This window comes from Somniosus microcephalus, unplaced genomic scaffold (genome assembly GCF_052327205.1).
Source record: "Somniosus microcephalus isolate GS21.2 unplaced genomic scaffold, FLI_Smic_1.0 unresolved_chr6, whole genome shotgun sequence".
Taxonomy (NCBI): Eukaryota; Metazoa; Chordata; class Chondrichthyes; order Squaliformes; family Somniosidae; genus Somniosus; species Somniosus microcephalus.
Window position 1 is genome coordinate 26,763,909 of NW_028225184.1, and position 25,579 is coordinate 26,789,487.

At 48.6% G+C, this 25,579-nt stretch overlaps 1 pseudogene; it reads left to right on the forward strand.

Annotated features, from left to right (window-relative positions):
• The window catches only part of LOC147087141 (NACHT, LRR and PYD domains-containing protein 3-like), a 39,862-nt pseudogene extending 20,101 nt beyond the window's left edge, over positions 1 to 19,761 (forward strand).
• The last annotated feature ends 5,818 nt before the right edge of the window (positions 19,762 to 25,579 follow it).

Here is a 25,579-nt window from a genome sequence, read left to right on the forward strand (position 1 = left end):
ATACTGTAACATTGGGGCACTTGACCATTCACAGTCTGTCCAACTCCCAATTCACACAATGCCCCAGATAACCAGCCCAAGGTCTGATAGAGTAACAGTGGGATACTTGACAATTCTCAGTCTGTCCCACTCCCAATTCACACAATGCCCCAGATATCCTGCCCAAGTTCTGATACAGTAACATTGGGACACTTGACCACTCACAATCTGTCCCACTCCCAATTCACACACTGCCCCAGATAACCTGCCCAAGGTCTCATAGAATAACCGTGGGAAACTTGAATATTCACAGCGTGTACAACTCCCAATTCACACAATGCCCCAGATAACCTGCCCAAGATCTGAAATAATAGCAGTGGGACACTTGACCATTCACAGCCTGTCCCACTCTCAATTCACACACTGCCCCAGATAACCTGCCCACGGTCTGATACAATAACAGTGGGACACTTGACCATTCACAATCTTTCCCTCTCCCAATTCACACACTGCCTCAGATAACCTGCCCAAGGTCTGATACAGTAACCGTGGTACACTTGACCATTCACAGTCTGTCCCACTCCCAATTAACACACTGCCCCAGATAACCTGCCCAAGGTCTGATAGAGCAACAGTGGGACACTTGACCATTCACAGTCTGTCCCACTCCCTATTCACACAATGCCCCAGATAACCTGCCCCTGGTCTGATACAATAATACTGGGACACTTGACCATTCACAGTCTGTCACACTCCCAATTCACACACTGCCCCTGATAACCTGCCCCTGGTCTGATACAGTAACCGTGGTACACTTGACCATTCACAGTCTGTCCCACTCCCAATTAACACACTGCCCCAGATAACCTGCCCCTGGTCTGATACAGTAACAGTGGGATACTTGACCATTCACAGTCTGTCCCACTCCCAATTCACACACTGCCCCAGATAACCTGCCCTTGGTCTGATACAGTAACAGTGGGACACTTGACCATTCACAGTCTGTCCCACTCCCAATTCACACAATGCCCCAGATAACCTGCCCAAGGTCTGATAGAATAACTGTGGGACACAGGGCCATTCACAGTCTGTCCCACTCCCAATTCACACAGTGCCCCAGATATCCTGCCCAATGTCTGATAGAATAACTGTGGGATACTGGGCCATTCACAGGCTGTCCCACTCCCAATTCACACAATGCCCCAGATAGCCTGCCCAAGGTCTGATACAATAAACGTGGGACACTTGACCATTCACAGTCTGTCCCACTCCCAATTCACACAATGCCCCAGATAACCTGCCCAAGTTCGGATACAATAACAGTGGGACACATGACCATTCACAGTCTGTCCCACTCCCAATTCACACAATTCCCCAGATAACCTGCCCAAGTTTTGATACAGTAACTGTGGGACACTTGACCATTCACAGGCTGTCCCCCTCCCAATTCACACAATGCCCCAGATAACCTGCCCAAGGACTGATACAGTAAAAGTGGGACACTTGTCAATTCACAGTCTGTCCCACTCCCAATTCACACAATGCCCCAGATAACCTGCCCAAGGTCTGATACAGTAACAGTGGGACACATGACCACTCACAGTCTGTCCCATTACCAATTCACACAATGACCCAGATAACCTGCGCAAGGTCTCATACATTAACCGTGGGACACTTGACCATTCTCAGTATGTCCCACTCCCAATTCACACAATACCCCAGATAACCTGCCCCTGGTCTGATACAGTAACAGTGGGTCACTTGACAATTCACAGTCTGTCCCACTCACAATTCACACAATGCCCCAGATAACATGCTCAAGGTCTGATACAGTAACAGTGGGACACTTGACCATTCACAGTCTACCCCATTCCCAATTCACACAATACCCCAGATAACCTGCCCAAGGTCTGACACAGTAACAGTGGGACACTTGACCATTCACAGTCTGTCCAACTCCCAATTCACACAATGCCCCAGATAACCTGCTCAAGGTCTGATGCAGTAACAGTGGTACACTTGACCATTCGCAGTCTGTCCCACTCCCAATTCACACAATGCCCCAGATAACCTGCCCAAGGTCTGATACAGTAACAGTGGGACACTTGACAATTCACAGTCTGTCCCACTCCCAATTCACACAATGCCCCAGATATCCTGCCCAAAGTCTGATACAGTAACATTGGGGCACTTGATCATTCACAGTCTGTCCCACTCCCAATTCACACAATGTCCCAGATAACCTGCCCAAGGTCTGATACAATAACATTGGAACATCCGTCCATTCACAGTCTGTCCCACTCCCAATTCACACAATGCCCCAGATAACCTGCCCCTGGTCTGATACAGTAACTGTGGGATACTTGACCATTTACAGTCTGTCCCACTCACAATTCACACACTGCCCCAGATAACCTGCCCCTGGTCTGATACAGTAACAGTGGGACACTTGACCATTCACAGTCTATCCCACTCCCAATTCACATAATGCCCCAGAAAACCTGCCCAAGGTCTGATAGAATAACTGTGGCACACTGGGCCATTCACAGTCTGTCCCACTCCCAATTCACTCAATGCCCCAGATAGCCTGCCCAAGGTCTGATACAATAACATTGGGACACTTGACCATTCACAGTCTGTCCCACTCTCAATTCACACAATACCCCAGATAACCTGCCCAAGGTCTGATAGAATAACAGTGGAACACTTGACCATTCAAAGTCTGTCACACTCCCAATTCACACAATGCCCCTGATAACATGCTCAAGGTCTGATACAGTAACAGTGGAATATGCTTCCATTCACAGTCTGTCCCCCTCCCAATTCACACAATGCCCCAGATAACCTGCCCAAGGTCTGATACAGTAACATTGGGACACTTGACCATTCACAGTCTGTCCCACTCCCAATTCACACAATGCCGCAGATAACCTGCCCAATGTCTGATACAGTAACAGTGGGACACATGACCATTCACAGTCTGTCCCACTCCCAAGTCACACAATGCCGCAGATAACCTGCCCAAGGTCTGATACAGTAACAGTGGGACACTTGACCATTCACAGTCTGTCCCACTCTCAATTCACACAATGCCTCAGATAACCTGCCCAAGGTCGGATACAGTAACAGTGGAACATCCGTCCATTCACAGTCTGTCCCACTCCCAATTCACTCAGTGCCCCAGATAACCTGCCCAAGGTCTGGTACAATAACAGTGGGACACTTGACCATTCACAGCCTGTCCCACTCCCAATTCACACAATGACCCAGATAGCATGCCAAAGGTCTGATACAATAACAGTGGGACACTTGACCATTCACAGTCGGTCCCACTCCCTATTCACACAATGCCCCATATAACCTGCCCAAGGTCTGATACAATAACAGTGGAACATCCGTCCATTCACTGTCTGTCCCACTCCCAGTTCACACAATGCCCCTGATAATCTGCCCATGGTCTGATACAGTAACAGTGGGACACTTGACCATTCACAGACTGCCCCACACCCAATTCTCAATATGCCCCAGATAACCTGCCCACAGTCTGCTACAGTAACAGTGGGACACTTGTACATTCACAGTCTGTCCCACTCTCAATTCACACACTGCCCCAGATAACCTGCCCACGGTCTGATACAATAACAGTGGGAAACTTGACCATTCACAGTCTGTCCCACTCCCAATTCACACAATGCCCCAGATAACCTGCCCATGGTCTGATACAATAAAAGTGGAACACTTGACCATTCACGATCTGTCCCTCTCCCAATTCACACACTGCCCCAGATAACCTGCCCACGGTCTGATACAATAACAGTGGGACACTTGACCATTCACAATCCTTCCCTCTCCCAATTCACACACTGCCTCAGATAACCTGCCCAAGGTCTGATACAGTAACAGTGGGACACTTGACCATTCACAGTCTGTCCCACTCCCAATTCACACAATGCCCCAGATAACCTGCCCAAGGTCTGATACAGTAACAGTGGGACACTGGACCATTCACAGTCTGTCCCACTCCCAATTCACACAAAATGCCCCAGATAACCTGCCCAAGGTCTGATACAGTAACAGTGGGACACTTGACCATTCACAGTCTGTCCCACTCCCAATTCACACAATGCCCCAGATAGCCTGCCCAAGGTCTGATACAGCAACAGTGGGACACTTGACCATTCACAGTCTGTCCCACTCTCAATTCACACAATGCCCCAGATAACCTGCCCCTGGTCTGATACAATAATAGTGGGACACTTGACCATTCACAGTCTGTCACACTCCCAATTCACACACTGCCGCAGATAACCTGCCCCTGGTCTGATACAGTAACAGTGGGACAATTGACCATTCACAGTCTGTCCCACTCCCAATGAACACACTGCCCCAGATAACCTGCCCCTGGTCTGATACAGCAACAGTGGGACACTTGACCATTTACAGTCTGTCCCACTCCCAATTCACACAATGCCCCAGATAACCTGCCCCTGGTCTGATACAGTAACAGTGGGACACTTGATCATTCACAGTCTGTCCCACTCCCAATTCACACAATGCCCCAGATAACCTGCCCAAGGTCTGATACAGCAACAGTGGGACACTTGATCATTCACAGTCTGTCCCACTCCCAATTCACACAATGCCCCAGATAACCTGCCCCTGGTCTGATACAATTATAGTGGGACACTTGACCATTCACAGTCTGTCCCACTCCCAATTCACACAATGCCCCAGATAACCTGCCCCTGGTCTGATACAGTAACAGTGGGACACTTGACCATTCACAGTCTGTCCCACTCCCAATTAACACACTGCCCCAGATAACCTGCCCCTGGTCTGATACAGTAACAGTGGGACACTTGACCATTCACATTCTGACCCACTCCCAATTCACACAATGCCCCAGATAACCTGCCCCTGGTCTGATACATTAACAGTGGGATACTTGACCACTCACAGTCTGTCCCACTCCCAATTCACACAATGCCCCAGATAACCTGCCCAAGGTCTGATACAGTAACAGTGGGACACTTGACCATTCACAGTCTGTCCCACTCCCAATTCACACAATGCTCCAGATAACCTGCTCAAGGTCTGATACAGTAACAGTGGGACACTTGACCATTCACAGTCTGTCCCACTCCCAATTCACACAATGCCCCAGATAACCTGCCCAAGGTCTGATACAGTAACAGTGGGACACTTGACCATTCACAGTCTGTCCCACTCCAATTTCACACAATGCCCCAGATAGCCTGCCCAAGGTCTGATACAGCAACAGTGGCACACTTGACCATTCACAGTCTGTCACACTCCCAATTCACACACTGCCCCAGATAACCTGCCCCTGGTCTGATACAGTAACAGTGGGACACTTGACCATTCACAGTCTGTCCCACTCCCAATTAACACACAGCCCCAGATAACCTGCCCCTGGTCTGATAATGTAAAAGTGGGACACTTGACCATTCACAGTCTGACGCACCCCAATTCACACAATGCCCCAGATAACCTGCCCCTGGTCTGATACAGTAACAGTGGGACACTTGACCATTCACAGTCTGTCCCACTCCCAATTCACACAATGCCCCAGATAACCTGCCCAAGGTCTGATACAGTAACAGTGGGACACTTGACCATTCACAGTCTGTCCCACTCCCAATTCACACAATGCCCCAGATAACCTGCCCAAGGTCTGATACAGTAACAGTCGGACACTTGACCATTCACAGTCTGCCCCATTCCCAATTCACACAATGCCCCAGATAACCTGCCCCTGGTCTGATACAGTAACAGTGGAACACTTGACCATTCAACGTCTGTCACACTCCCAATTCACACAATGCCTCAGATAACATGCTCAAGGTCTGATACAGTAACAATGGGACACTTGACAATTCACAGTCTATCCCAGTCCCAATTCACACAATGGCCCAGATAACCTGCCCAAGTTCTGATACTGTAACATTGGGACACTTGACCATTCACAGTCTGTCCAACTCCCAATTCACACAATGCCCCAGATAACCAGCCCAAGGTCTGATAGAGTAACAGTGGGATACTTGACAATTCTCAGTCTGTCCCACTCCCAATTCACACAATGCCCCAGATATCCTGCCCAAGTTCTGATACAGTAACATTGGGACACTTGACCACTCACAATCTGTCCCACTCCCAATTCACACACTGCCCCAGATAACCTGCCCAAGGTCTCATAGAATAACCGTGGGAAACTTGAATATTCACAGCGTGTACAACTCCCAATTCACACAATGCCCCAGATAACCTGCCCAAGATCTGAAATAATAGCAGTGGGACACTTGACCATTCACAGCCTGTCCCACTCTCAATTCACACACTGCCCCAGATAACCTGCCCACGGTCTGATACAATAACAGTGGGACACTTGACCATTCACAATCTTTCCCTCTCCCAATTCACACACTGCCTCAGATAACCTGCCCAAGGTCTGATACAGTAACCGTGGTACACTTGACCATTCACAGTCTGTCCCACTCCCAATTAACACACTGCCCCAGATAACCTGCCCAAGGTCTGATAGAGCAACAGTGGGACACTTGACCATTCACAGTCTGTCCCACTCCCTATTCACACAATGCCCCAGATAACCTGCCCCTGGTCTGATACAATAATACTGGGACACTTGACCATTCACAGTCTGTCACACTCCCAATTCACACACTGCCCCTGATAACCTGCCCCTGGTCTGATACAGTAACCGTGGTACACTTGACCATTCACAGTCTGTCCCACTCCCAATTAACACACTGCCCCAGATAACCTGCCCCTGGTCTGATACAGTAACAGTGGGATACTTGACCATTCACAGTCTGTCCCACTCCCAATTCACACACTGCCCCAGATAACCTGCCCTTGGTCTGATACAGTAACAGTGGGACACTTGACCATTCACAGTCTGTCCCACTCCCAATTCACACAATGCCCCAGATAACCTGCCCAAGGTCTGATAGAATAACTGTGGGACACAGGGCCATTCACAGTCTGTCCCACTCCCAATTCACACAGTGCCCCAGATATCCTGCCCAATGTCTGATAGAATAACTGTGGGATACTGGGCCATTCACAGGCTGTCCCACTCCCAATTCACACAATGCCCCAGATAGCCTGCCCAAGGTCTGATACAATAAACGTGGGACACTTGACCATTCACAGTCTGTCCCACTCCCAATTCACACAATGCCCCAGATAACCTGCCCAAGTTCGGATACAATAACAGTGGGACACATGACCATTCACAGTCTGTCCCACTCCCAATTCACACAATTCCCCAGATAACCTGCCCAAGTTTTGATACAGTAACTGTGGGACACTTGACCATTCACAGGCTGTCCCCCTCCCAATTCACACAATGCCCCAGATAACCTGCCCAAGGACTGATACAGTAAAAGTGGGACACTTGTCAATTCACAGTCTGTCCCACTCCCAATTCACACAATGCCCCAGATAACCTGCCCAAGGTCTGATACAGTAACAGTGGGACACATGACCACTCACAGTCTGTCCCATTACCAATTCACACAATGACCCAGATAACCTGCGCAAGGTCTCATACATTAACCGTGGGACACTTGACCATTCTCAGTATGTCCCACTCCCAATTCACACAATACCCCAGATAACCTGCCCCTGGTCTGATACAGTAACAGTGGGTCACTTGACAATTCACAGTCTGTCCCACTCACAATTCACACAATGCCCCAGATAACATGCTCAAGGTCTGATACAGTAACAGTGGGACACTTGACCATTCACAGTCTACCCCATTCCCAATTCACACAATACCCCAGATAACCTGCCCAAGGTCTGACACAGTAACAGTGGGACACTTGACCATTCACAGTCTGTCCAACTCCCAATTCACACAATGCCCCAGATAACCTGCTCAAGGTCTGATGCAGTAACAGTGGTACACTTGACCATTCGCAGTCTGTCCCACTCCCAATTCACACAATGCCCCAGATAACCTGCCCAAGGTCTGATACAGTAACAGTGGGACACTTGACAATTCACAGTCTGTCCCACTCCCAATTCACACAATGCCCCAGATATCCTGCCCAAAGTCTGATACAGTAACATTGGGGCACTTGATCATTCACAGTCTGTCCCACTCCCAATTCACACAATGTCCCAGATAACCTGCCCAAGGTCTGATACAATAACATTGGAACATCCGTCCATTCACAGTCTGTCCCACTCCCAATTCACACAATGCCCCAGATAACCTGCCCCTGGTCTGATACAGTAACTGTGGGATACTTGACCATTTACAGTCTGTCCCACTCACAATTCACACACTGCCCCAGATAACCTGCCCCTGGTCTGATACAGTAACAGTGGGACACTTGACCATTCACAGTCTATCCCACTCCCAATTCACATAATGCCCCAGAAAACCTGCCCAAGGTCTGATAGAATAACTGTGGCACACTGGGCCATTCACAGTCTGTCCCACTCCCAATTCACTCAATGCCCCAGATAGCCTGCCCAAGGTCTGATACAATAACATTGGGACACTTGACCATTCACAGTCTGTCCCACTCTCAATTCACACAATACCCCAGATAACCTGCCCAAGGTCTGATAGAATAACAGTGGAACACTTGACCATTCAAAGTCTGTCACACTCCCAATTCACACAATGCCCCTGATAACATGCTCAAGGTCTGATACAGTAACAGTGGAATATGCTTCCATTCACAGTCTGTCCCCCTCCCAATTCACACAATGCCCCAGATAACCTGCCCAAGGTCTGATACAGTAACATTGGGACACTTGACCATTCACAGTCTGTCCCACTCCCAATTCACACAATGCCGCAGATAACCTGCCCAATGTCTGATACAGTAACAGTGGGACACATGACCATTCACAGTCTGTCCCACTCCCAAGTCACACAATGCCGCAGATAACCTGCCCAAGGTCTGATACAGTAACAGTGGGACACTTGACCATTCACAGTCTGTCCCACTCTCAATTCACACAATGCCTCAGATAACCTGCCCAAGGTCGGATACAGTAACAGTGGAACATCCGTCCATTCACAGTCTGTCCCACTCCCAATTCACTCAGTGCCCCAGATAACCTGCCCAAGGTCTGGTACAATAACAGTGGGACACTTGACCATTCACAGCCTGTCCCACTCCCAATTCACACAATGACCCAGATAGCATGCCAAAGGTCTGATACAATAACAGTGGGACACTTGACCATTCACAGTCGGTCCCACTCCCTATTCACACAATGCCCCATATAACCTGCCCAAGGTCTGATACAATAACAGTGGAACATCCGTCCATTCACTGTCTGTCCCACTCCCAGTTCACACAATGCCCCTGATAATCTGCCCATGGTCTGATACAGTAACAGTGGGACACTTGACCATTCACAGACTGCCCCACACCCAATTCTCAATATGCCCCAGATAACCTGCCCACAGTCTGCTACAGTAACAGTGGGACACTTGTACATTCACAGTCTGTCCCACTCTCAATTCACACACTGCCCCAGATAACCTGCCCACGGTCTGATACAATAACAGTGGGAAACTTGACCATTCACAGTCTGTCCCACTCCCAATTCACACAATGCCCCAGATAACCTGCCCATGGTCTGATACAATAAAAGTGGAACACTTGACCATTCACGATCTGTCCCTCTCCCAATTCACACACTGCCCCAGATAACCTGCCCACGGTCTGATACAATAACAGTGGGACACTTGACCATTCACAATCCTTCCCTCTCCCAATTCACACACTGCCTCAGATAACCTGCCCAAGGTCTGATACAGTAACAGTGGGACACTTGACCATTCACAGTCTGTCCCACTCCCAATTCACACAATGCCCCAGATAACCTGCCCAAGGTCTGATACAGTAACAGTGGGACACTGGACCATTCACAGTCTGTCCCACTCCCAATTCACACAAAATGCCCCAGATAACCTGCCCAAGGTCTGATACAGTAACAGTGGGACACTTGACCATTCACAGTCTGTCCCACTCCCAATTCACACAATGCCCCAGATAGCCTGCCCAAGGTCTGATACAGCAACAGTGGGACACTTGACCATTCACAGTCTGTCCCACTCTCAATTCACACAATGCCCCAGATAACCTGCCCCTGGTCTGATACAATAATAGTGGGACACTTGACCATTCACAGTCTGTCACACTCCCAATTCACACACTGCCGCAGATAACCTGCCCCTGGTCTGATACAGTAACAGTGGGACAATTGACCATTCACAGTCTGTCCCACTCCCAATGAACACACTGCCCCAGATAACCTGCCCCTGGTCTGATACAGCAACAGTGGGACACTTGACCATTTACAGTCTGTCCCACTCCCAATTCACACAATGCCCCAGATAACCTGCCCCTGGTCTGATACAGTAACAGTGGGACACTTGACCATTCACAGTCTGTCCCACTCCCAATTCACACAATGCCCCAGGTAACCTGCCCAAGGTCTGATACAGTAACAGTGGGACACTTGACCATTCACAGTCTGTCCCACTCCCAATTCACACAATGCCCCAAATATCCTGCCCAAGGTCTGATACAGTAACAGTCGGACACTGGACCATTCACAGTCTGTCCCACTCCCAATTCACACAATGCCCCAGATTACCTGCCCAAGGTCTGATAGAATAACAGTGGGACACTTGACCATTCACAGTCTGTCCCACTCCCAATTCACACAAGGCCCCAGATAACCTGCCCCTGGACTGATACAGTAACAGTGGAACACTTGACCATTCAAAGTCTGTCACACTCCCAATTCACACAATTCTCCAGATAACATGCTCAAGGTCTGATACAGTAACAGTGGGACACTTGACCATTCACAGTCTATCACAGTCCCAATTCACACAATGCCCCAGATAACCTGCCCAAGGTCTGATACAGTAACAGTGGGACACTTGACCATTCACAGTCTGTCAAACTCCCAATTCACACAATGCCCCAGATAACCTGCCCAAGTTCTGATACAGTAACAGTGGGACACTTGACAATTCACAGTCTGTCCCACTCGCAATTCACACAATGCCCCAGATATCCCGCCCAAGATCTGATACAGTAACATTGGGACACTTGACCATTCACTATCTGTCCCACTCCCAATTCACACACTGCCCCAGATAACCTGCCCAAGGTCTGATACAATAACCGTGGGACACTTGACTATTCACAGCCTGTCCCACTCCCAATTCACACAATGCCCCAGATAACCTGCCCAAGGTCTGATAGAGTAACAGTAGGACACTTGACCAGTCACAGTCTGTCCAACTCCCAATTCACACAATGCCCCAGATAACCTGCCGAAGGACTGATACAGTAAGAGTGGGACACTTGACCATTCACAGTCTGTCCCACTCCCAATTCACACAATGCCCCAGATATCCTGCCCAAGGTCTGATACAGTAACATTGGGACACTTGACCATTCACAGTCTGTCCCAGCCCAATTCACTCAATGCCCCAGATAACCTGCCCCTGGTCTGATACAGTAACAGTGGAACACTTGACCATTCAAGTCTGTCACACCCCCAATTCACACAATGCCCCAGATAACATGCTCAATGTCTGATACAGTAACAGTGGGACACTTGACCATTCACAGGCTATCCCAGTCCCAATTCACACAATGCCCCAGATAACCTGCCCAAGATCTGATACAGTAACAGTGGGAGACTTGACCATTCACAGTCTGTCCCACTCCCAATTCACACAATGCCCCAGATATCCTGCCCAAGGTCTGATAGAGTCATAGTCATAGAGTCATAGAGTAATACAGCACAGATAGAGGCCCTTCGGCCCATCGTGTCCATGCCGGCCATCAAGCCCTGTCTAATCTAATCCCATATTCCAGCATTTGGCCCGTAGCCTTGTATGCTATGGCATTTCAAATGCTCATCCAAATGCTTCTTAAATGTTGTGAGGGTTTCTGCCTCCACAACCCTTTCAGGCAGTGAGTTCCAGACTCCAACCACCCTCTGGGTGAAAAAGTTCTTTCTCAAATCCCCTCTAAACCTCCCTCCCTTTACCTTGAATCTATGCCCCCTAGTTATTGACCCCTCTACTAAGGGGAAAAGCTCCTCAGCATCAGTACAGTAACATTGGGACACTTGACCATTCACAGTCTGTCCAACTCCCAATTCACACAATGCACCAGATAGCCTGCCCAATGTCTGATACAGAAACAGTGGGACACTTGACCATTCACAGTCTGTCCCACTCCCAATTCACACAATGCCCCAGATAACCTGCCCAAGGTCTGATACAGTAACAGTGGAACATCCGTCCATTCACAGTCTATCCCACTCCCAATTCACACAATGCCCCAGATAACCTGCCCAAGGTCTGATTCAATAACAGTGGGACACTTGACCATTCACAATCTGTCCCACTCCCTCTTCACACAATGCCCCAGATAACCTGCCCAAGGTCTGATACAATAACAGTGGGACACTGGGCCATTCACAGTCTACCCCACTCCCAATTCTCACACTGGCACAGATAACCTGCCCAAGGTCTGATACAATAACAGTGGGACACTTGATCATTCACAGTCTGTCCCACTCCCAATTCACACAATGCCCCAGATAACCTGCCCAAGGTCTGATACAGTAACAGTGGATCATCCGTCCATTCACTGTCTGTCCCACTCCCAAATCACACAATGCCCCTGATACCCTGCCCATGGTCTGATACAGTAACAGTGGGACACTTGACCATTCACAGTCTGTCCCACTCCCAATTCACAATATGCCCCAGATAACCTGCCCACAGTCTGCTACAGTCACAGTGGGACACTTGACCATACACAGTCTGTGCCACTCCCAATTCACACAATGCCCCAAATAACCTGCCCAAAATCTGATACAAGACTGTCAGACATTTGATCATTCACACTCTGTCCATATCCCACTAATATCCTGTGCTCTATTTCCCAGTAATTATTAGAATCACGTGATGATTTGAAACAGTTCTCAGCTACTAACTGAGTTTGAATTTCTACACACACCTCTATCGAAATTGCCAATTAAATCTTGCATTATTTTGCTGAATAGTGAAATGGCATTGAGAAGTTGTTTTTATGTCAATACAAATAATACTGAGAACCACTTTCTCTCTGTTCTTATTGAAGATGTTCAGCAGAAACACAAGGAAACACTCCGGGTACAAACTGATATACTGAGAGTGAACACTATCCTAATAAAGGAGAAGGTTAAGATTTTCCAGCTGTTTGATCGATATGCTGAGCTAACGCTCATTTCTACTGTTCGAGATCGGACTCTTGTAGAACATGAACTGCTGGTAAGAGGCCGAGACCATGAAGAGTGGAGAGAAAAACACCTCCGGAGAGAACTGGACAAAATTCGAACTGATCAGTTGTTCCAGAGCTGTTTTTCCCAGAGAGGCGGTTTGTTCCAGAAAATCGAGGATATCTTCTGGCGATCCAAGTCTGTGAGTTCAGCAGCAGTGAGCGGAGTCTCGGGGATTGGAAAATCAACAATGGTACAAAAGATTGTTCATGACTGGGCCACTGGGAAAATATACCCAAACTTTCAATTTGTTTTCAGTTTTAAATTTTGGGATTTGAACGCTATTAACTGTAGAATAAACCTGAGGAATCTGATACTGGATCTGTATCCTTACTTTGGGAATATTCTTAGGGAGCTCTGGAAGAACCCAGAGGTATTGCTGTTTATATTCGATGGTTTGGATGAATTCAAGGACAGTATCGATTTTGCTGACAATCGGAGAAATACTGAACCTCAGCACATGTGCACAGATCCTGAAGACTGGTGTGAAGTGTCTGACATTGTGTACTGTTTAATACAGCACAAGCTGCTCCCAGGATGTTCAGTGCTAGTGACCAGCCATCCCACTGCATTACATTTATTGGAAAAGGCTTCGATCAGTGTCTGGGCTGAAATCCTGGGATTTGTTGGTGAAGAGCGGAAGGAATATTTCAACAAGTTTTTTGACGATCAGACGGTGGCAGCAGCTGTTTTCAAACACGTGGAAGAGAACGAGATCCTGTACACCTTGTGCTACAACCCTTCCTACTGCTTGATCCTCGGTCTGTCACTAGGCCCCTTCTTTAAACAAAGAGACAGGAATCAGCAGCGATTTCCCAAGACCATCACCCAACTATATTCCTACTATATTTACAACATTTTGAAAAACCATGGCCGAGAGATTGAAAGCCCCCGTGATGTGTTACTGAATCTTGGTGAGATGGCCTTCACAGGAGTCTCCGAGAAGAAGATTGTGTTTAGAAATGGAGATTTGATCAAGTACAATCTACAACCTTCCCAGTTCCTATCTGGGTTCATGATATAACTTTTGGAGAGAGATGAATCTGCCCAGAGCGTGGTGTACACATTCCCGCACCTCACCATCCAAGAGTTTGTAGCCGCACTCTCACAATTCCTGACTCCAGATCCTGGGGACATCCTGAAACTCCTCAGAGAAGCCCACAGCAAGGAAGATGGGCGATTTGAGATATTTCTCCGTTTGGTTGCTGGTCTCTCCTCCCCACAGGCAGCTCGGCCCCTGGAGGAGTTTCTGGGTCCATTTCTTCATCAAACCACCTGCCGAGTGATTGACTGGGTGAAGGAGAAGATTGAAGGACAGATTGGAAACATAGGGAGTAATATTGGTAAAAGGAACCTCCTGAACACATTCCACTACCTGTTTGAGTCTCAGAATAAAGGACTGACTCGGACCACAGTGGGATCTGTGGAAACACTTACATTTAATGGATTGACATTGACCCCGATTGACTGTGCGGTCCTGTCTCACGTCATTGGACTCTGTGATACAATAAAAACACTCGATCTACAGAACTGCAACATTCAGTGTGAAGGACTCCAGCAGCTGGTACCCGCACTGCACAAATGCCGGGAGCTAAGTTAACTGATTATTTGTCTCTAACTGTTGGGTGAATTGTAGAACAGTCATGGATTGTGCTGTTGCTCCATAATGTAGGGAAACAAACAGTTCAGTTAAACCAGAGAGAAGCGGATTCAACACAAATATGACCAATAATAAGAGGATCGGTCAGTAGTTCCCTAAGGACTGGAGAATCTAAAATGGATCCTTGTGAACAAGTAGGGATTTTACAGCATTTATCGGATCAGCAGATACAGGTGACTGAGAGTCTGATAATTTAATTACAATAAGTCATCTTTAATAAAGCTGGACAGCAGAATGTAAACACAGAATATAATCCGGCAGTAAAGATTAAATTAATTTAAAATGTTTTCCACATCCACCATTTCAACTGGAAACAGGAGAGAAACCCAAGTTTAAATCACTAACAGTTCGATATTTACTCCAATACCGTACAGGCTGTGTCCTGTCGAGGGGGTTGTATCCTGGATTGGGAATATTGGGGAATCGGGAATTCTTTCAGCTGTAAATGTTTACAATTATTCACAGTCCTGAACGTTGAGTAAAGATTAATATTCAGGATCTTAAACCTGCCGGTGAAAATGTTCCAATCTAACCAGAGTGCAGACACACACCGGCCAGCGGTGGGGCCACTCACACAGCGGGCAGCTCTTGGGTAAACCGGGGGAAGTGAACCCGGGAATTCCCCATAATCCACCCCCTGTGTGAGGCCACACTAGGGGAGGGAACTTCCGAAAATTCCCCCAAAAAAACTGTCGGGCCAGTTACACCTGAAATAAATGTAGAGCCAGTTAATGGGAATAAAGTGAGAGACTCCCCTCCCCTATAAACTAGGTGTCCAAGGAGATTTAAAACTTGTAACGGGGCAGGATATACTCTATTGCTGCTATTGACAAACATTCACTCTAAGCCCTCTGACTCCCACAACTACCTGGAATACACTTCCTCCCAACTCGCTTCCTGTAAGGATGCTGGTCCATTCTCCCAGGTTTTCTGTCCCTGTCGCATCTGCTCCGATGATGCCACCTTCCACACCAGTGCTTCCGACATGTCTTCCTTTTTCCTCAACTGAGTACTCCCCTCTACCGTGGTTGACATGGCTCTTGACCATGTCCTTTCTATTTCCTGCACTTCTGCTCTCACCCCTTCCCAGCCCACCCAGAACTATGATAGGGTTCACCTTGTCCTCACCTTTCACCCACCAGCCTCTGCATTCAACGGATCATCCTCCGCCATTTCCATCATGTCCAGCGTGATCCCACCACCAAACACATCTTCCCCTCACCTCCCCTTTCAGCATTCCGAAGGGACCGCTCCCTCCACGACAACCTGGTCCACTCCTCAATCACCCCAACACACATTCCCCTTCCCAGAGCACATTCCTGTGCAAGCACAGGAGATGCAACACCTGCCCTTTTACCTCTTCCCTTCTCATTGTCCAATGCCCAAAACTCTCCTTCCAGGTAAAACAGCGATTTACTTGTACCTCTTGCAATTTAATATACTGTATTCACTGCTCACGATGCAGTCTCCTCTACATTGGGCAGAAATATGCAGATTGGGTGATTGCTTTGTGGAACACCTTCGCTCAGTCTGTAAGTGTGACCCCGAGCTTCTGGTCACCTATCGCTTTAATTCTCTGCTCAACTCCCACTCTGATCTCTCCATTCTCGGCCTCTTACACTCTTCCAACAAAGTACAACATAAGATCGAGGATCAGCACCTCATCTTTCAATTAGGCACTTTACAACCTTCTGGACTCAACATCGAGTTCAACAATTTCAGACTATAAACTCAGCCCCTAGTTTATTTGTTTCATTATTGTTTTTCCTTTTCCTTGTTTTTCTCTCGTATGACAGCTGTTGATGATTCTGTCATTGACATTTACACCTCAACTAGATTCATCTTTTGTTACTTAACTTGTCCCATTACCATCTCCTTTTGCTTGCACCATCATCCCTTTTGTCTTTCAATCTCTCCTGTCTTCCACCCTGTCACCGACCTTCCCTTTTGTTCTTTCCTCCGCTCCCCCCACCTTTCCCGGCCCCTACACTTGCTTAAATATCCGTTACATCTGTAACTTGTTCCAGTTCTGACGAAGGGTCCTTGACCTGAAACATTAACTCTGTTTCTCTCTCTATAGATGCTGCCTGACCTGCTGGGTATTTCCAGCATTTCCTGTTTTAATTCAGAATAAATTCTCCTTGTTATATAAAATCCTGGGGGACAGATTTTACAGCAGCAGTTAGCGTTTCACAATATAACTCACCCCGGGATATTATACAGATTAATATATTGCTCAGAGTATAAAGTACAGGGAATCACCGCTTTATCATTTAATTCTGGGAAAATCACTTTATTCCCATAAAGCCCGGGATCTAAGGTGCAGCAGAAATGAGATAAGTTTCTCCAAACATGACGAGGCGGGTCACTGAGCTCCAGGAAGGTAATTCCGATCATCAGGGATTGAGACAGACTGAGGGACATTTAAAGGCTTCACACAGACAGCACTTTATTTAATAAATACATTAATGGACAGTCCCTGAATATATGGGCTGTTGGACAGAGTGAGATACATTTCCAGTGAGGGGGGAATTTCACAGGGGTCAGCGGGCACCATCAGTGGTGGGTCGAGTGGGTCCCCGACCTTACCCGACCCCGGTCCCACCCGACCTCTCCCAGCCCCATCCGGCCCTCAGCCGACCACGACCTCACCCGACCCCACCCGACACGACCATACCCCTCCCCGCCCCCCCGACCCACCACCGACCCCGGCCCCTCCCTCCACCCGACCTCGACCCCCCGACCCACCACCGACCCCGGCCCCTCCCTCCACCCGACCTCGATCCCCGACCCACCACCGACCCCGGCACTTCCCTCCACCCGACCTCGACCCCCCGACCCACCACCGACCCCGGCACCTCCCTCCACCCGACCTCGACCCCCCGACCCACCACCGACCCCGGCACCTCCCTCCACCCGACCACGACCCCCCGACCCACCAACGACCCCGGCCCCTCCCTCCACCCGACCCGCCACCCACCACCAACCCCGGCCCCTCCCTCCACCCGACCCCGACCCGCCACCGACCCCAGTCCCACCCGAACCCACCCCTACCCGCCCATGTGGGAAATCGCGGGGGGAAACCGGGTGATTAATGTCCTGAATACTTTCAGTGATTGCTGCAATATCCCAGAGAGAAAATTACATCAGCTCCGTGTATTGATTTCTTTGTGGGTTCAATGACGAGACATTTATGAAAGAGAATGACTTTTAATCTAAAGTCTGTTCCACTCTTTATATACCATTTCCAGGAGACATTATGCTTGTGATGCATTTAGAACGAAACTGAAACTAAACTCCACTGCCTTGCTTGTCTCGATCACATGACCTCTGCTGGTCAGGCGCAAGCAATCAATACCTGCAAACATGCTATTAAGGCATCATAATCGAACAGGCAAATACCATCTCTATTTGCTGATATCATTACACTCCGGGCTTCAATTCAGTTTGTTTCTCTCTCTCTGTTTGTGTTTAGACTGAGTGACAGTAAACTGGGAGATTCAGGAGTGAAACTACTGTCTGTGGCTCTGGGGAACGCGGACTGTAAAATACAGACACTGGGGTAAGTACCAGACTGTGTGAGGTTGTGTTTATAATAATTGGATGTCTGACACTCTACATTGTTATTAGTATCAGTAATAGTGTTATTAATAAACTCTGGGGATTTACTCTGATTCCTGTTATTTCTCTCTATGATCCCCAGTCTGTTTGGTATCGGTCTCACAGATTCTTGTGCCGAGGATCTCGCCTCCGCTCTCTGTACAAACTGCTCACTGACGGATCTGAACCTGGGTTATAATAAACTGGGAGATTCAGGAGTGAAACTACTGTCTGTGGCTCTGAGGAACCCGGACTGTAAAATACAGAACCTGCGGTGAGTACCAGATTGTGTGAGGTTGTGTTTATAATAACTGGATGTCTGACACTGAACATTATTTGCATCAGTAATAGTGTTATTATTAAACTCTGGGGATTTACTCTGATTCCTGTTATTTCTCTCTCTGATCCCCAGGCTGGATGGTGTCGGTCTCACAGATTCTTGTGCCGAGGATCTCGCCTCCGCTCTCAGTACAAACCACTCACTGACGGACCTGATCCTGAGTAATAATAAACTGGGAGATTCAGGAGTGAAACAACTGTCTGTGGCTCTGAGGAACCCAGACTGTAAAATACAGAGACTGCGGTAAGTACCAGTCTGTGTGAGATTGTGTTTATAATAACTGGATGTCTGACACTGGACATTATTATCAGTGTCAGTAACAGTGTTATTAATAAACTCTGGTGATTTACTCTGATTCCTGTTTTCTCTCTCTCTGATCCCAAGGCTGTATCGTGTCGGTCTCACAGATTCTTGTGCCGAGGATCTCGCCTCCGCTCTCAGTACAAACCGCTCACTGATGATTCTGAACCTGGGATCAAACTCCTTCACAGACCGATCTGTGCCCGCTATCCGCCGCCTCACACTGACCTGCCGGAGTCTGGAGTACATCTGTTGAGTGGTTGTGTTAATGTTTAATATAATCAATTAAATATCAATGGGATTCAGTCACTTTTCTGGGTAATATTTGTCTGTAATTAATATTGAAATATTAACCCCAGTCTCGCGGTTATTTACACTGATGTTCAATCTATTAATTCCTGTTTAATCTTTAATCTGTTTCAGGCTGGGGGAGAATCAGTTCCGTTTAAACGGAAGGAAACAGCTGGAGTTACTGCAGGGAACAAGACCCAGACTGAGTGTGACAGTGTGACCATTCCAAGTGATGCTGTCACTGCTCCCATTGTGTGACCATTCCAAGTGATGACATCACTGCTCCCATTGTGTGACCATTCCAAGTGATGACATCACTGCTCCCATTGTGTGACCATTCCAAGTGATGAAGTCACTGCTCCCATTGTGTGACCATTCCAAGTGATGCTGTCACTGCTCCCATTGTGTGACCATTCCAAGTGATGACGTCACTGCTCCCATTGTGTGACCATTCCAAGTGATGATGTCACTGCTCCCATTGTGTGACCATTCCAAGTGGTGACGTCACTGCTCCCATTGTGGGACCATTCCAAGTGATGACATCACTGCTCCCATTGTGTGGACATTCCAAGTGATGACATCACTGCTCCCATTGTGTGACCATTCCAAGTGATGATGTCACTGATCCCATTGTGTGACCATTCCAAGTGATGACATCACTGCTCCCATTGTGTGGCCATTCCAAGTGATGACATCACTGCTCCCATTGTGTGACCATTCCAAGTGATGATGTCACTGCTCCCATTGTGTGACCATTCCAAGTGATGCTGTCACTGCTCCCATTGTGGGACAATTCCAAGTGATGACATCACTGCTCCCATTGTGTGAACATTCCAAGTGATGACATCACTTCTCCCATTGTGTGACAATTCCAAGTGATGATGTCACTGCTCCCATTGTGTGACCATTCCAAGTGATGACATCACTGCTCCCATTGTGTGGCCATTCCAAGTGATGACATCACTGCTCCCATTGTGTGACCATTCCAAGTGATGATGTCACTGCTCCCATTGTGTGACAATTCCAAGTGATGCTGTCACTGCTCCCATTGTGTGACCATTCCAAGTGATGACGTCACTGCTCCCATTGTGTGACCATTCCAAGTGATGATGTCACTGCTCCCATTGTGTGACCATTCCAAGTGGTGACGTCATTGCTCCCATTGTGTGACCATTCCAAGTGATGAGGTCACTGCTCCCATTGTGTGAACATCCCAAGTGATGACATCACTGCTCCCATTGTGTGAACATTCCAAGTGATGACATCACTGCTCCCATTGTGTGAACATTCCAAGTGATGACGTCACTGCTCCCATTGTGTGAACATTCCAAGTGATGACATCACTGCTCCCATTGTGTGAACATTCCAAGTGATGACATCACTGCTCCCATTGTGTCACCATTCCAAGTGATGATGTCACTGCTCCCATTGTGTGACCATTCCAAGTGATGACATCACTGCTCCCATTGTGTGACCATTCCAAGTGATGACGTCACTGCTCCCATTGTGTGACCATTCCAAGTGATGACATCACTGCTCCCATTGCGTGATCATTCCAAGTGATGGCGTCACTGCTCCCATTGTGTGACCATTCCAAGTGATGACGTCACTGCTCCCATTGTGTGACCACTCCAAGTGATGACGTCACTGCTCCCATTGTGTGACCATTCCAAGTGATGATGTCACTGCCCTCATTGTGTCACCATTTCCAGCCGATGATTTGATTTTAATTTAATTTAAGGGTTTCCAGCTCGAGCTGATTGTGTCATCTCCCATTGTGAGGTCAGAGGCCCAGACACAGGGTCACGAGACTCAGCCACTCCCAGGCTGCACCATTTCCAAAATGGATGTGAGTTTCTGCAAATTGCAGAGTTTGTCTGAGTGTGTCTCTATGTGAGTGAGTGTTTGGGTTACGGCACCAATGCTTTTCTCGATCTCCCGAGCTGCAATGCTCCATCTCACCCTGATGTAAGCTCCCCACTGGAGTGGAGCGAATTTAGAGAACAAACGGGAAACTGTTCAATCTCTGTCACCTCCAGTCCAGGTCCAAGGTCATCTCATTCACTGTCGTCGAATTACAGTATACAATCAACGCTTGTGTCTGCACACACTCTAAGGTCGAACTCCAAACCATCGTCAACACCTTCACCAAAGCATACGATAGCATGGGCCTTACACTAAACATCAGTAAGACGGAGGTCCTCTACCAACCTGCCCCCGCCACACAGTACTGCCCCCGATTATCAAAATCCATGACAAGGCCTTGGACAATGTGGACCACTTTCCATACCTCAGGAGCCTACTGTCAACAAGGGCAGACGTCGACGACGAAGTCCAACACCGCCTTCAGTGTGCCAGTGCAGCCTGTGGTCAACTGAGGAAGAGAGTGTTTCAAGATCAGGACCTCAAACCCAGCACTAAGCTCATGGCCTACAGAGCAGCAGCGATACCCGCACTGCTGTATGCCTCAGAGACATGTACCATGTACAGCAGGCACCTCAAAGCACTGGAGAGGTACCACCAATGCTGCCTCCGCAAGATCCTGCAAATCCATTGGAAGGATAGGTGAACCAACATCAGTGGTCTTGCTCAGGCCAACATCCCTGTCATCGAAGCTTTGACCACACTCGATCAGCTCCGATGGATGGGCCACATTGTCCGCATGCCCGATACGAGACTCCCAGAACAAGCGCTCTACTTGGAGCACCGGCATTGCAAGAGAGCCCCAGGTGGGCAGAGGAAACGCTTCAAGGACACCCTCAAAACCTCCTTGAAAAAATGTAACATCACCACCGAAACCTGGGAATCCCTGGCCCAAGACCGCACAAGGTGGAGGAGATGCATCCGGGAAGATGCCGAACACCTCGAGTCTCTTCACCGGGAGCAAGTGGAAGCCAAGCACAGGCAGTGCAAGGAGCGCACATCAACCCAAGAACCCCACCCACCCGCCCCTTCAACCACCATCTGCCCCACCCACCCGCCCCTTCTGTTGTGTATGTACGCTTAAGGGGAGAACTGCTTTTACAGCTCCTGTATACTGTAGTACCGGCAGTGACCACACCTGTTAATAAACCCTGAGTAGGGATCTGTACTGTCGTTTTCGAGCAACCCTCATCCAGTAAACACCTGTTGATTGTTCCTCTGCAGTCTCTGTCTATTTACTAACGGACACCATACCTCAGGATTCACAGATTTAACACCTTCAATCCAAGTAGTCCTCACCCACCCGCCCCTTCAACACAAGCACCCCACCCACACGCCCCTTCAACCACCGCCTGCCCCACCTGCGACAGAGACTGTAGGTCCCACATTGGACTAATCAGTCACCTGAGAACTCATTTTTAATGTGGAAGCAAGCCATCCTCGGTTCTGAGGGACTGCCTATGAAGAAGTCTTCAAATTGCAGAGTCTGTGTGAGTGTGTGTTGTCATGTTACTGTAAATTTTAGTTCAATGTGGGTGGGAGGGAGACTGTGAGTGAGAGAGAGACAGACAGAAAGTCAGTGAGAGTGAGTGAGACATGCAATCAACAGGCAAATTGCTGAATAGAAAGCCTGTTTCTGTAGGCCACAAAGTGAAATGATAAGATACTGAAAAGTGTCTTTTTCGTTTTAATCTTCCAACACAGCAGTCATCTCTCTGGAGGCTGGCCAGGCTGTGAGTGTGTGTGTGTGTGTGTGAGAGACAGAGGGCTAAAGCTGGTGTTTGTGTGAGATGTGGTCTGCTGTCTTATTACCTGCTGTTGTTGTATTAAACCTTATTGATTTCATTATGGCCTGGTCCACATGTAATGCTGCTGTGTATCACTTTATTGCATTTTATTTCATTTCACTTCACTTCAAGACAGGTAGTCAGTTAGTGAGATACTGAAAAATGTCTTTGTGGACTCTCTGTCAGTAAAAGCTGCTCTGCGATCTTTTCATTCTAATTATTCCACTCCACTCAAATCAAGACAAGGCAGGGAGGCAGTGAGAGATCTTATGTTCATTAATAAATAGACATTCTTATTCTGAACACATCTAGCTTTTGCTAGTTACTTTATTGAGCACATGTGGACTAGGTACAGTATCTGTAGAGGCTTCCATCTTGACTGTTGCCTTGTGGGTAGCCTAGTGCCTCATGGGTAATGTAGTCTTAATATACATACAGCTGGGTAGTGTAGTCTTATACATACAGCTATACACAGCTCTACTGCTCCACCTAGTGTCCAATATAGAATGACATTTTATTGATCATTACAAGAGACACATGGGACTAGAAATTCAGTTGCGTCCGCCAGCCGTTAGCGCCATAAGAGGGGTAGATTTCCAGCGCTAGGCAAATAGCGCCCGGGCGCAGGCCGAGCTGCGCCTACGCCCAACTTCAGTTGACATTTAGCGCCGGCGCAAAGTGTTTGCGCCCGCTGAGCTGCGCACGCAGCTTATGACGTAATTTCGTCATGCAACGCTGTTTGTGCGCCCCAAACCGGAAATTCAGTGGCGCCCGCCCAATGTGGGCGTGGTGCTGTTAAGAACTGTGAAGTGGAACGCAGCAGAGGCCCTGCGGGCCTCGGGGAGCGCTAATTAAAGGGCACTTAGACTGAACTATAAAGGCCAGCCATTTTGCTGCAATGACTTTAGTGCTTTGGATTTCTGGACAGAGACCAAGGAACAGACATTCCTGATTTGGGGCAACATAGGAGAGGTATTTTTGGCTTCTGGCCAGAGATTGGAAATTTCACTCATTTTGATTTCACTGTTTGCAAGTTTATTATGGGGGCTGCATGGGGTTCCAACCCTCAGTTCCAGCATTATGTGCGAAGGGCTCGCAGGCGCTGTGTGAGAGGGCCAGCCATGCCTAGACACAGAGCGGCCATCAGGCGTCGGCAACGTAGGCCTTACCCACTCAGGGAATACCGGCAGCAGGTGTCCTATCTCACCATGACTGCCGCGCATTGTGTTAAGAGGCTGCGCTTCAGAAGGGAGGTGGTTGCAGAGATCTGCCAGCTGCTTCACAGAGATCTGCGTCCACAGCTGATGTGCAGGACGTCTCTGTCGGTGGAAGTGAAGGTCACGGTGGCTCTGAACTTTTATGCAAGTGGCTCATTCCAAGCCACTGCTGGGGACATAGCGAACATTTCCCAGTTCGCCGTGCATCGCTGCATCCGGCAGGTCACCGATGCCCTTTTCGCAAGGAGACACCAATTCATCTCCTTCCCCATGACCCTAGAGAGGCAGGAGCAGCGTGCAGTCGGATTTGCCAGGATCGCCGACTTCCCCATGGTGCAGGGCGCCATTGACTGCACGCATGTGGCTATGCGGGCACCTATCAACAATGCCGAGGATTACCGCAACCGGAAGGGCTACCATTCCCTCAATGTACAGCTGGTGTGTGACCACAGGCAGTGCATCCTAGCTGTGAATGCCCGCTTTCCAGGAAGCTTCCACGATGCATTTATCCTGCGCCAGACTACTGTGGCTGACATGTTCGAGGCACAGCCTCCACCAAGGGGATGGCTTATTGGGGACAAGGGCTACCCTTTGTGTACACGGCTCATGACCCCGCTCCGTGCACCCAGGACCCCTGCGGAGGAGGCATACAACGAAAGCCATCAAGCCACAAGGAACATCATAGAGCAAGCGATTGGCATCCTCAAGCAACGGTTCCGCTGCCTGGATCGATCCGGCGGATCTCTACAGTATTCGCCGGATAGAGTCTCCCAGTTCGTCTTCGTTTGCTGCATGCTGCACAACCTGGCTATCCGCAGGACTCAGGCACTGCCACCTCACGTTGGACCACCACCTCAGGAGGACGAGCAGGAGGACCATGAGGAGGAGGAGGAGTACCAGCCCAGGAGGGAGCCACAAGGTCCAAGGGCCGTCCGCCGGCGGCTTATTGAAAGACACTTCTAGGCCCCCTGTCAGGGAATGGCTTGTGGCAATGAACGCACCTGAACGCAGCCGCTCCGCAAGCCCTCAGCCGGTTAACGCAACAACCACTTGAAATATGACACCTGGACAAGCTGAATAAATAAAAAGCTTTATTTAACAAACTCAGCGC